This window comes from Gallus gallus, chromosome 1 (genome assembly GCF_016699485.2).
Source record: "Gallus gallus isolate bGalGal1 chromosome 1, bGalGal1.mat.broiler.GRCg7b, whole genome shotgun sequence".
Lineage (NCBI taxonomy): Eukaryota > Metazoa > Chordata > Aves > Galliformes > Phasianidae > Gallus > Gallus gallus.
This window is the reverse complement of record NC_052532.1, coordinates 190,936,877-190,949,825: the sequence shown is the minus strand read 5'-3', so window position 1 is coordinate 190,949,825 and position 12,949 is coordinate 190,936,877.

Sequence of the window (12,949 nt, the reverse complement as noted above, 5' to 3'; positions counted from 1 at the left end):
GGAGGTTCAATTGAACATTAGGGAAACTTTCTTCTCAGAAAGAGTGGTAGTGCATTGGAACAAGCTGCCCAGAGAGATGATCAAGTCACTGTCCCTGGAGGTGTCCAAGAAGCATGATGATATGGCATTGAGGGGCATGGTAGTGATGGGTTCGTGATTGGACTGTATGATCTTAGTGTTTTTTTTTTTTTCCAATTTCTACCATTCTATGATTCTATGAATATTTCCATGATGCTGCACTACTGAACTGTGCTTCTGGAAATAGTTCCTATTTTCTTCCCTGTGAGAGCTATGTCCCTCAGGACAGTTATGCACTCTTTCCTCAGCTGACTGCTTCTTGTGGCCTTTTATTCTGCTTTTCAGCATTGACTAGGTGCGGTATACCTATATAAATGCTCTCCTACATGACATTTCTAAAAGGCTGAAGTTCATTTCCAAAGAGTAGTTATTCCTCTGATTCCTCTTTCCTTCCCCACCTTACAGGTGTAGTGCTGATGGCTTAGAATCTACAGATCATGTTCTTTCTACATTCATTAGTAGAGCCAAGATTGTATTGAGAGCAGCCACAAAGCAATTCTCCAAAGACTGACTCTGCACAGTGTAACCTGCAGGAACAACGAATTCAACCTTATCACACACATCTAGTGGGTTAGGGGGAATTTTATTACAGAAACAAGTCCTTGCCATTGCCCCCTGCTCTAGTACATACATGGTCACGCTAATAAGTGCTCTGTCATTGTAGTCAGACTGCTTCAGTTCACAGCAAAATCTGAATGCAGACGTTCAGTGCAAGAGCCACACACCTTTCTTCAATGAGCTACAGATCATTAGCTGGCAGCACTGAGAGACTCATAAACATCATACTCAGATGATCTGCTTAACAGAAACAAAATGCTGAACTCCCAGCATGAGATATTATCTTACTAGAATTAAATAAATAAATGAATAAGTAAAATAAACTAAATCAACAAAACAAGCATAGTGCTAAAGAGAAAACACCTTCAACATTTTTGTTCAGAAATTTTCTCATTTGGAGAGGGGATTTTATCTATGATTTTCACAGAATTTGCAGAGCTTAAATAAAACTTGCACAGATCAGGGATATAAACTGTATCAATGTTTTAATTCCTGGTCAGGAAAACAAAACAAGTGAAATTTCTTCCTCTCACAATATTGATTTAAATGACTAAATATGGAAAACATGCTATCTTGACTCCTACCTAGAGGGTATTTTCCTAGGCAGGAAGACAGATAGACAGATAACAAGATAGCTTTCTTAGTTCATTGAAATTATTAATAAATTAAACTGAAATATGATTGATTCCAACATCATACAATTTCATAAATGAAAAGCTAGATATTCCCAATCTGTGGTGACATGTTTTTGAAGGAAAAAATTAATAATAAAGGTATGAGATTCAGAAGCAGTGACTTTTCAAAAAACTGTCCAGAAGACCAAGTTTCCATGTAAATCACCTAAAAACACAGAGCACTACAACTGATGTTAGTCACCTCTTTCATATTCAGAATAATTTCATATTCTTTCATATGCAGAATCATTTATCTGTTAGTCATGACAAATCTCTTTAGTAGAAAGGAATAAATTCAATATAAGAAGTTTTAAAGTAATGAATAACTCTTGCGTATGAAGTGCTTTGATGACTCTCCTTGTTAGAATACAGATTTTATTATTAACTCTAAAGGATGGCAGCAGCCTGAAGAGATGCAGTTACAAATCAATTTTGCTTCTTCTTCATAACGAGTCACTAATTGACCTCAATTTCCAATGGAGTCACACATTTCCTCCCATACTTTACTTTAATGATGTGAATATTAGAGGATTTAGCAACTGGTCATAAAAGAATTTATTTTAACTCTGTGCTACCTTGCATAGTCTTTTAATGGAAGGTATATAAATCATTTTGAAAGCATTAAATTTAATAATTTGGCTGTATTTTTTGATGTCCTTTCATAGATAAGATGATTGTCATTTTGTTAATATAAGTGTTTGATTTATCTACTTTAAAATACGACAGAATTACAGTGAAGAAAGAAAACTCAGATTCTCCATACAACATTAATGATTACAGACTCTAAAAGATTTTATTCATGGGGCCTTAAAATATAGTGTCAAAATGTTTGAACAAAGCAATGCTTAGTAAAGCCTGTATAATATCAGAGTACATCCCTAAGAGAAACTGTGGGTGCCCCATCCCTGGAGGTGCTCAAGGCTGGATGATGCCCTGGGCAGCCTGACCTGGTGCAACTGAATTGTGAGACTGGAGATACAGTATTCTTGCAAGTAGTTGTTTATGCACTTGCTATGCATTGTACCTTATCCTGAAATCTGGAAAAGCAAAATTGTTATAAGTAGTGCCGTTTAAGCCTAACTTCTGCACACATATTAATCCAGTGATGAACTTTTAGAACTGATCATTTATTACTTCTATAGTAGGAAAGACCATCTTCATAGATTATAGCAATTCTCAACACTATGTTACATAATGCTACATGTATCATAATGATCACAGAATCGTAGAGTCATTAAGGTTGGAAAAGACCACTTTAGTCATCTAGTCCAACTGTCAAACCATCACCACCAAGCCTACTAAAGCAAGATGTATGTCTTATCTGTCAAATTTAAGCAGTTACTGTTGTAACTCAATTGCTACTATGCAAGTGTAATGAGGAATACTTGATCCCTACAAGGAGAGAAGAAATGTTTCAGCCCATGAAACAGCTTCAAAACCAAATGCAAATATATATATATATATATAAACATTTTTAGAAAACAATAGTAACTCCTTCTCTTACTGACAATAAAGCATTTCCAAATAAACAGCACAACGCTGATTCACATAAAACTTCAGAGAATGGTCCTTTGGTCATCCCCTCTTGCCACAGCCCTTACAGTCTGTTTTTTTCTGTATTTGCCTACCGTGTTTTAACTCAGCCTTCAGTGGCAGCGGTATATGGTGGGGAAAGAAGTAAATTAGATTCCTTACTTCTGTTAAGTAAAGAGTATTGATGTGATTATAGAATCACAGAATCATAGAACCACCTTCATTGGAAATGACATTTAAAGGCCATCTAGTCCAACTCTCCTGCAATGAACAGGGATACCTACAGCTCGATCAGGTTGTTGGTACAAAGCTGATATCTGTCTTTTTCTAAAGAATAAATAAAATAAAACACAAAACCAGCACCGCCACCACCAAAAAACAGCAAACAAACAAAATAATATCAACCAACCAAGCAACAAACAAAAACACGTGAACATCCTACAGATAACTTTAGAACACAGTACCCTAGTAAAACAAACAAACAAACAAATAAATAAATAAATTGAAAAGGTTGAATGTAAAAAAGAAAAGGGAAAATAAAAGGTAAATAATAAAGAAGACATTTAAAACACTTGCTATTTGTGTAAGGACTTCTAGTCATAAATTAATACAGTCTGCTATGAAATAATGCAACAGCAGCAGAGGAAGATGGGGAAAAGCTGAGAAGGGATACTGGAAAAAAAGAAGAAAGAAATATGAAAGCTTTCTGATTTTAAAGAATCCATTGCGAGTAAAAACCCCACTCACTAAAAATTATTGGACCATTTTCACATAAATGCTTCTATTTTTTACTGGAGAAGCTTGGAAAAAAAAACAGTTTTCTCACAAGCAGTGAACTTCTTTCACTTTTTTTTTTATGACTCTATGTCAAAGGATATACCACATAGTGATAGGAAAGCAGAAAAAACAATATATATTCATGTCTCTCAAGGCCACTGATGTTTAACAAAGTGAAGGAATAGTCATAATTTACCCCTAGTACAAGCAATGAAATGTCAAGAGCTTGCCGGTACTTAATCTTCTAATCACACTTTGGGCAAGATATCATCAGGCAGCACTTCTATGCTGTGTGGGTGCTGGAACACTGGCACAGGAACCCAGAGAGGGTTCAGGATCACCTCCTTTGAGGTGTCCAAAAGACCCTGGACATGGTGCTGGGCACCCTGCTCTGGCTGCCCTGCTGGGGCAGAGTTAGAGTCAGTGGTACCTCCAGGCTCAGATATTCTGTGATTATGTGAAAATATTTAAATAGAGTGTTTCCACCTACTTGCATTAAACTCTAGCTTAGATTAATTACACACCGTACAACACTCGCCATTAAAAATACTGAAGGGTAAAAAGATGTTGATTTACTCCCATCCTGAAGCAACGTTTATGTTCTGTCTTCACTGGAATTTAAAACTTTTGACGTGCTACAACTCTGCTGAAAGCTGTAGAGTAATCAAACTCTAATTGTGAAAAAGAGAAGGACCATAGTGTGCCATTTCACAGATGTAAGTACGTTCTAAAGATGCTTCAAGGGCCTATAATTAACCTAACGTTCAGTCTGTAAGATTGATAGTTAGGGAATAATTACATTAACTAGACATTCATACTCATACATCCACGTGTCTACATTGCTGCATGCTCTTCAGGTTGGTTTTTATTTTGAAGAGGTAATGTGACTTTTTCTCTCCCTCTCCCCCTCCCCTTCCCCCCCCCCCCCCCCCATTTTTTTTTTTTTCCCCCAACATTCCCATATAGAGAATAAAACAAAATAAAGTATTTAAACTGCAGTGTTTCAAACACTCAGTGGTCATGGTGGTGATAAATGGATGATTAGACCAGATGATCTTGTTGGTCTTTTCCAACCATCATGATTCCATTATTCTGTAATTCTGTAATTCTATATTTGTTTAAATGTGTTTTTGTACGTGTATTCAAAAACAAATAGGGTAAACCTTATATGAGCCATTCTTGTGTACAAGATCTTTAACAGGAATATTTTACTGCACAATGCAAAAATGCTGCTGTAGTTTGCATTTTATCCATGCTCCATTTTTTTTCCCATTTTCTCATATTAAAAATATATTAAAATGTTTAAATTACAAAATCAAATCACAGAAATGTAGTACAGTAAATTTCAGCTCAGCTTCCATAAGTATGTGCATTTTCATGATGTCAAGTTGCACATCTAGAGATTTTTTTTTTCATAGGACTCTGCCTCATTTAATTAACAGTTAGTTTTCCCCAGTTTGTCAGTGTATCTTATTTTGTATATGTGCCAGACATTATTTAACAGGAACAATGTAAATCTTGCAACAGTTAAGCATCATTAGTTTCTTAATAGCTTCAGGGATTGATGAAAGGCAGCAGGAGAAAGCAGAGGTATAGGCAGAGTAACATTGGCAAAGCAATAGAGATATAGAAGTGTGCTGATGGGAGCATGAGAGCTGCATGAGGAGCAGATTCTGGCTGAAGCAGAGAGTAACAAGGAAAACATCTCCAAAAAATAGTCAAGTGGGGAGAGTTGTTGTTGTCTCTGTGTTCAAAGATGGCTGGAGACCTTAAAAGTTCATACCCAGTTTGATGAAGATGGTTTCCCTGTGAGCAATTTTGATATGCCTACTCCTTCACGCACATGGGTATTCACACAAAGATGCAAAGCATATTCTATGTATTTATTCTAGAGTATGATTTCAGAACTTGTGGCTTTTATATTTTTAGCTCATGATTTGTGAGTACACTGAAGTTACTTGCTGTGAGGTTTGTGTTTTCTCTTCAGATCAGATCAGATGACAGACTGACTTCAGCAGTTCCTGTAATATGGGAATTACCAAGAACTAGACGTCCTAGCAGAAAGATCGTACACTCACTTCAGTACTACTGTTTTCAGATATTTAAGGCACATTAATGCCATCCAAAAATGTTCTGTCAAGCACAAATGGACATATTTAAATTAAATTTGAGTTTATACTTATAAATTATAACCTCAAGTAAAATACTTTCTAGAGCAGTTTTAATATTTCATACATATACAATGAATGAAATTATATTTCTCTGCTCCCCCTAACATTATATTCAAAAATGTTTGTGAATATTTAGAGATCTTAGTTAATAGATTTTATATATATGTATATATATATATATATATATTTGAATTTGGCTAATCCTCAGAGGTAGTAATTCTGCAGGACTTTTTTTCCAGTGCCTATCTATGGTACATTCATTCATATACATCATGTCTGTAGCATCTCCATTGATACAGTGCTTCAAGACTTTGATATTTTAAACAAGCAAACAAATAAACAAAACCAAAACACCCCCCCAAAGTCCACAAGAACATGTAAATTAAGGTTAGTGCACATTAATGTAAATTAAGAAGGGAATATAAGATGTATACACATCCTTGTAAGCAAATTTCTGTTGATTTCGAGATTATGAATCTGCCCAAATCTGCCAGCACAATGGTTGGGAATTATCACAGTTTTAGATATCTATGACATTGCTTGTAGCCTTCCTTCACAAACAGGGCACTGAAACTGGCACTTACAAAGCATGTTTCATCTGCCTACTGCAGATGGCTACACTTGGATGAGCTGAAGCATGTCTTGCAAAAACAGTTTCTCTCTACAGATGAAGATGAGGCTTTTGGGAGACTAGATGTGATGTAGACATCTGCATTATGGCTAAATAAGATGAATTCCACTGAGCATCCCAAGAATATTTTTGGATTTTTAAGATTTCTTATCCATAAACAACACAAAACAAAAATGTCTACTCTAAAATATGCAAACACAAAAATAATTAAAATAAAAATTATAATACTGTTTCCTAGCTACAGGAACATGGAAAAATCTCCAGTGTAACTTCTGATTTTCAGGAGCAACTTGTGCAAGGAATTCTGAATGAATGAATCATCTGCCAGTGTGTACAAGAGAAATTTAGATCAGAAAGTTCAGCTTATTCACGATCAATATTTAAAAGGCAGTACTGAGAGTTTGGATCCAGAGTACACTACACTAATAATTTAACCTTTCTGCAAAGCATCTGGCTGTAGCATTGACAACAGCTGTGAACCGTGGACTAGTGTTCTATTCAGATCAGTCATGCAGCAGCCCCATGCAAAATTGGAGTCAAATAGATAATTTTTGATTTATGGAGCTGCTTATTTGCATCAGCTTACATGGGAGTTTCTCAGTTGTGGTTCTCTGGAAGAAGCATTGCTTGATGCTGCCAGAGGTAAGACCATCCTGAGGAGATGGAAGTGTTGCTCCATGAAGGTTCTCCTCCAGAGGCATTTCATATTATTTGTAAATTACATCACCAAAGACCACCCTCAGGATATTCATTGAAGATGTCTCACATTTGTCTTTCTAAAACAATGAAGTTATGGGATAAAATACAAGAAAGAAGTGAAGAAGAGAGAGAGTGTTTTCCCTTTCACAGGCACCAGATCATGGTGTATTCATCATACATTAACCGTGTTGACATCTCTTGAAAACATCCCTGGACAGAAGTAATGTATGAAGGCAATATCACCTCCTCCATTTATTTCTTCAATAATATGTTTTGCATAAACAGACTTTATTAATGGTGGGGCAGTCCTGCCTAGGTGAAGAAACTGAAGTCTTCAAATAAAAGAAAAAAGAGAGAAGGGGAAAGAGAAAAGAGAAAAGGGGAAGGGGAAAGTGGGGAAGGGGAAAGGGGAAAGGAAGAGAATGGAAGGCAAAGCAAGGCAAGGCAAGGCAAGGCAAGGCAAGGAAATATTGGCCATGCATGTCATAAAATTTTCTTATTTTAGTCAAAGCCAGGTCGCAATAGATGGATGGTCTCATGTGAACCAATAGTAGTGAAGATGATTTTATTTCACCTGCAAAGAAACCCACAGACACATTTCAAATCTATTTGGGCATGACAAATGTCTGGGAGCATGCCTGGTACTGAGGATAGCTAACATAGGAAGCCAGATTTTCCTAAGTCTGTAAAATTTCAGCCCTAGGAGACTCTGTATACAAAGTGCCTCCTGGGGAAGGTCTCTGGAGGGATCCTATTTCCAAAGTGAGCTCAGTTTGTGAGAGCGTGAGCTGACAGGACCAATAAGCCTGTGAGGAACTGCTCAAGCAATTTCGCAGCCCACACAGTCACATTTCAGTGTCTGGCCATGTTTTCTAGAGCTATTTAATTTACTGCTATAGATATAGCCAGACCATCTTTCATCATAAATGGTGAATCAATCTTCCCTCATTGAGGTGTTCCTGTCACACAGAGAGATGAGGTTAGAGAATACATTCTCTGTGAAGTATAATAGCCTCAAAAAGGAAGAGACCTTGCCAGGATTTTCTGCAGTAGAAGCTTTGCTGAAGGGAATAATCAACATTGTCATAGTGTTTCCTGTTTAGCCTATTACAGAACACATTGCCATTCTGTAGTATGCTTTCATATAATATTGTGTTATCCTCAAGACATAGATCAGTTCTACAGTACTGTAAGAGAACAGATTTTAATGGCAACTCCAAGAATAATCTATTCTATATGTAACATAGAATATTAAAGGCCTACAAGGTCATACAGATATAAGAAGCAGTATCATCTTATATAAGTCCATCACAAACATGCTTGTCATAGAGAAGAAAAGAAAAACATTTTCTGTAGAACTGTTCGAGGGTTAAAACAGTGACAGCTTATAGACCAAAGAAGAAGGAAAATATTTCCAGGAAGACCTCACTGTAGCCTTCCAGTATTTAAAAGGAGCTTATAAACAGAAGAGTGATTGATTGAAGTTTTCATATGGTGTGGTAGTGATTGGACGAGGGGAAGTGGCTTTGAACTGAAAGAAGGGAGATTTAGATTAGATGTTACGCAGAGGGTGGTGAGGTCCTGGCACAGCTGCCCAGTGAAGCTGTGGATGCCCCATTCCTAGAAGCCAGGTTGGATGGACCCTGGGCAGCCTGAGCTGGTGGCAACCAGCCATGACTGGGGAGACTGGGATGATCTTTAAGCTACAGCCCAAGCTACACTATGACTGTATGAAAATCACAGAAGTGAAGCACTGCTGACTCAGCACAGTTGTCTAAGCTGGTCATACTTTCAGTAATGACATTATTCAGATAACTGCTGGGAGGTTTTTTTTGTTTGTTTGTTAGCTTACTTAGAAAAAAAAAAGGTGTAAATTTATTTGATCTGCATAAACTATTGCTAAACTTATTTGATTCAATAATTTTTGAAAAAGTTATGTTCTCTCCAATCTTCCTACAGGCTTGACCAGTTTTCTCTGTTTTGTTTGGCAACACTTTTTTGTGTGTGAGTGAATGGAGGGGAAAAAAAAAAAAAAAAAGATTTTAGGTAATTCTCATTATTTTTTTACTATTTGTATGAAAACAGACTGTAAAAGAATGAGAGCTGATTTCTATCCTTTTAGACAATAGCTATCCTAAATCAAAAAACAAGATTTGTGCATTGTCTCTGCAAGAAACTGAAATTTTAAAACATAATTAATGTTTGAAACAAAACAAAAGCAAAACATACAGATGATGCATTGCACTGCATCAGCTGTTCCATCTCCATGTCTGAAAACAATGATTGTAATTCTACACAGATCCAATTCTGGAAAACTAATCTCTACCCTCTCCCCTCCCTTCCTTCCTTTTAAAATGCAGTTATGGAATTAAATGCTGAAAATATAGAAAGAAATATAGGAAGTGACCAAAAGCAGCTGGTTGATGGATATTTGAAGATCTCAACCAAATTAGTGTTCAGTAAGTGATCTGATTATATCCAGGTGTGTTTTATTCTTGCCAAGCAATGCTGGTTTATTTCAATGTGGATAATGAAATATCAGACTGTTTTTCTATAAAAGGACTAACCTATCATTAAAGAAATCTTACTTCTATTTATTCTGCTGAGACAGAAAACTTCAAAGCGCAAAAGGAAAGTAAGGATTCAAAGGTCTTGTTCTGAGCTGTGATGCTTGGAAGTTCCTCACATCCTAGGCTGGATATATAGCTGGTCACCTCCAGCTGGTGTGCGGAATCAGGGAATTAAGGTTTTCTCCTCTCTCTGCTTTCCTCCTTCCCACCAACTTACCATGAGAATACAGTTTGGGCACATGAGACATGCAGGAGAGGAAAGCACACCAAGGAAGTTCCTTAGTTGAGTGGCTGAGGCCATCACCGAACACATCTGCCCCATGCTGCCATATATGTTTGAGTATCTTTCTTCCTGATCTCCAAATAACCACTGTAATTATTTCACTCTGATCACTTCACTCTCTGACACTCCTCGTTGATGAACAGTTACATGAGAGCCCAGTAATGGACTGAAATATTTCATCTCCTCTGTTGTAAGACAACCTTGTACTTTAACGTGTATGTCTGACAATGGTCTGGACTTCTAAAACAAGTGATTAAACATATATATATATTTTCTTCTATTTAACATGCTATCCTAATTACTTTCCTAAATCTTTAAAAACAGTGACTGTCTTTGAAGACCCTCTGGACATCAAAATGTTAAAGGAGAGGTTTAGGCTATCAAGGACTCAGAAAACATTTTCATTCATATACAAAACAAGTTTACCCATCAATGTGAAAGGAAAGAGGCTGCTCCCTAACTGAACTATTCCTAGCACAAAAGCACTACATTGCTAATAGAAGTCAAGCTTCTTATGAAGTCCAAGAGACATTAGGTCAAATTAAATGAAGTGAGACCCTGTGGTTTTATATGTTATGGCTCCAGAAAACCTAAATATTAAAGTTTTAAGTACTTTTTACTTATTTTTTTGAATTTGTGACAGAGAACAAAGGCTTTTGATGCATAATGGGACATAAGAGATAAGAAAAGGGTAAGTAAGGCCTATTACTTTATTTGTGTAATAGTAAAGTCTGACTGCTAAGGGTGACTATCCTTATAAAATTTAGCAATATAAGCCTTGCAGTAATTCTTTATTGCTTTGTCTTTTTGAGTACTAGCAAAGGAGGAAATATTCCAACTAAAATTTTGAATAGCTACATTTTTGTAGGTGTCTCTTCAGAGTGTATTACTACAATATGTCGGCTGCTGGCAGGTCTCATTACCCAGCAGTGCAAGAAATGATTTAAATAGCAACTTGCACATCTGAAACATCTTATTATTTGAATTGCAGAAATACAGGAAAGTATGAGATTTTGCAGTTTCCTTATGACTTAGCAAAGTTTCAGCCCTCATTACACAGGTGAGCATTAGCCAGATCTGGAGATGAGATATATGACAGACCTGTGTGGCTATCTAAGCTGCTTTGCAGAAACTCCCTGATGTTCTATGGATAATTTTCAGTGCTTTCAGTTGGCATCCTCATTTGTATTACTTACAGACATCCCTGAAAAGTCATGTATCCTGGGACCTATTTTGTGACACAGGATGTGAAACAAATGTTCTATAACTTTAAATTAAACATCTGTAGATTTTCTGCATTATCTAGATGTCAAGAAATCCTGCTTCAATTTGCAAGTTAATTCAGTTTATTACATTCAAATTCTTTGGGAGTATTAAAGATCTTTATATCTTACAAGAACATAAAATACTACAATTCAAGTGGAATACACAACTTGTCTCTTACTACACTGAAGAATATCTGGAATAGCGTGAGAGAAATGAGAATAATTTCATTATAATTCTAGTGAAAGCAGCAAGAAAATGGTCGTGTAGTTTTCAGTTTACCACATAGGTTTGTTAACCTTGTTCTTTTGTTGTTCTCACTGCAAATTCTAATGTTTAAGTTTCTTAGCCTCTCTTATTTTGCAGTAATGCAGATTCTGTATTATTAAATAAGAAACATTCATATATTCATCTTTACTGTATAGTTACATGTCACTAAAGTCAATATATTCATATCGATATCTCTGGAGAAAGAAATCATTACAGTCCACATATTTTATCTTAAATTTCTGTAGATTTTAAAGACAAATCCCCAAAATTTCCACATTTTCCATCCAGATTCCCTGCTCATGTTTATGTATTCAGACTATATCAAGAGATTTCTTTTTTAGTATTTCAATAAGTTTCCAATATTCAGAAATATGTTGAAATGGGGCTTAAAAATTGTATTATTCATAGTATTTGTGGTTATGTACAATACTTTGCAAACTAAAACTCAAGGCACATTTTGTTATGCTAAAAAAAAAGCCCTGGTGACTGTCCTAATTTGGCTATAGGTGTAAGAACCGCTCATTAAAATCTAATGTCAGACTCAAAGCTAGCACAAAGTTTCATTATGCAAACATGAAATCGACTGGAAGGGCTAATGAGGGTAGAAAGATACCCTAGATATCAATAGAAAACAATCTACTTCTAGCAAAGACTTTCTTCTGGGAATTTCCCCCAGCTACAATGAAGATTTTATTTACTAATTTCCCAGTACTTGTTACGTCATGTTAGAATTATGAAAGTACAGTGAAAAGAATATGGTGAATCTCAGAAATAACTTATTTCTCAATTTAATGATATACTTCATTCTATCGCTATTGTCCTTGTTCTTAAACTGAACACACAAATTTAACCAGTATTTTATTGTATAGTAAAAATAGAGTGAGAAAAATTGATGGATTTAATGCTCTAATGCTTCTTTCATATGACTGATTTACATTTCACAGATTTCAGACTTCTGCTTTCTTTAAAATTAAATTCAGATGCATGGTTTAAATGGGCAGCAAGGTGAAAAAAAAAAAAAAAAAAGAAGTAAGGAGGGTTATGGGTGGAATTCCAAGTTCTATTTGTAGGCTGCTGATGACCTGAAGCTAATTGCATCACCATAAAATTATTATTATTATTATATATATATATTTTAAATCAGTAACATGAGAATATAACCAAGTAATGTAGAAAGGACCTGTGGAGATCACATTGTTCATCTTTTCACTTTAAGAATATTTTTATTATACTTAAACAGTCTCCAAGAGATGCTTACCTAAACTGTTCTTTATCTTCCAGAGTTAGAAGCTTCCAAAAACTATTTTGATATTCTGGTGATGATGGAAGTTATTGTCTATTTACAAAAATGATTTGAATGTTACTACTGAAAAGAGCTATGTAATCTTAGGTGCCACTATATAGTTTAAGTTATAAGCTGTATATTATAAAATAATATAAAA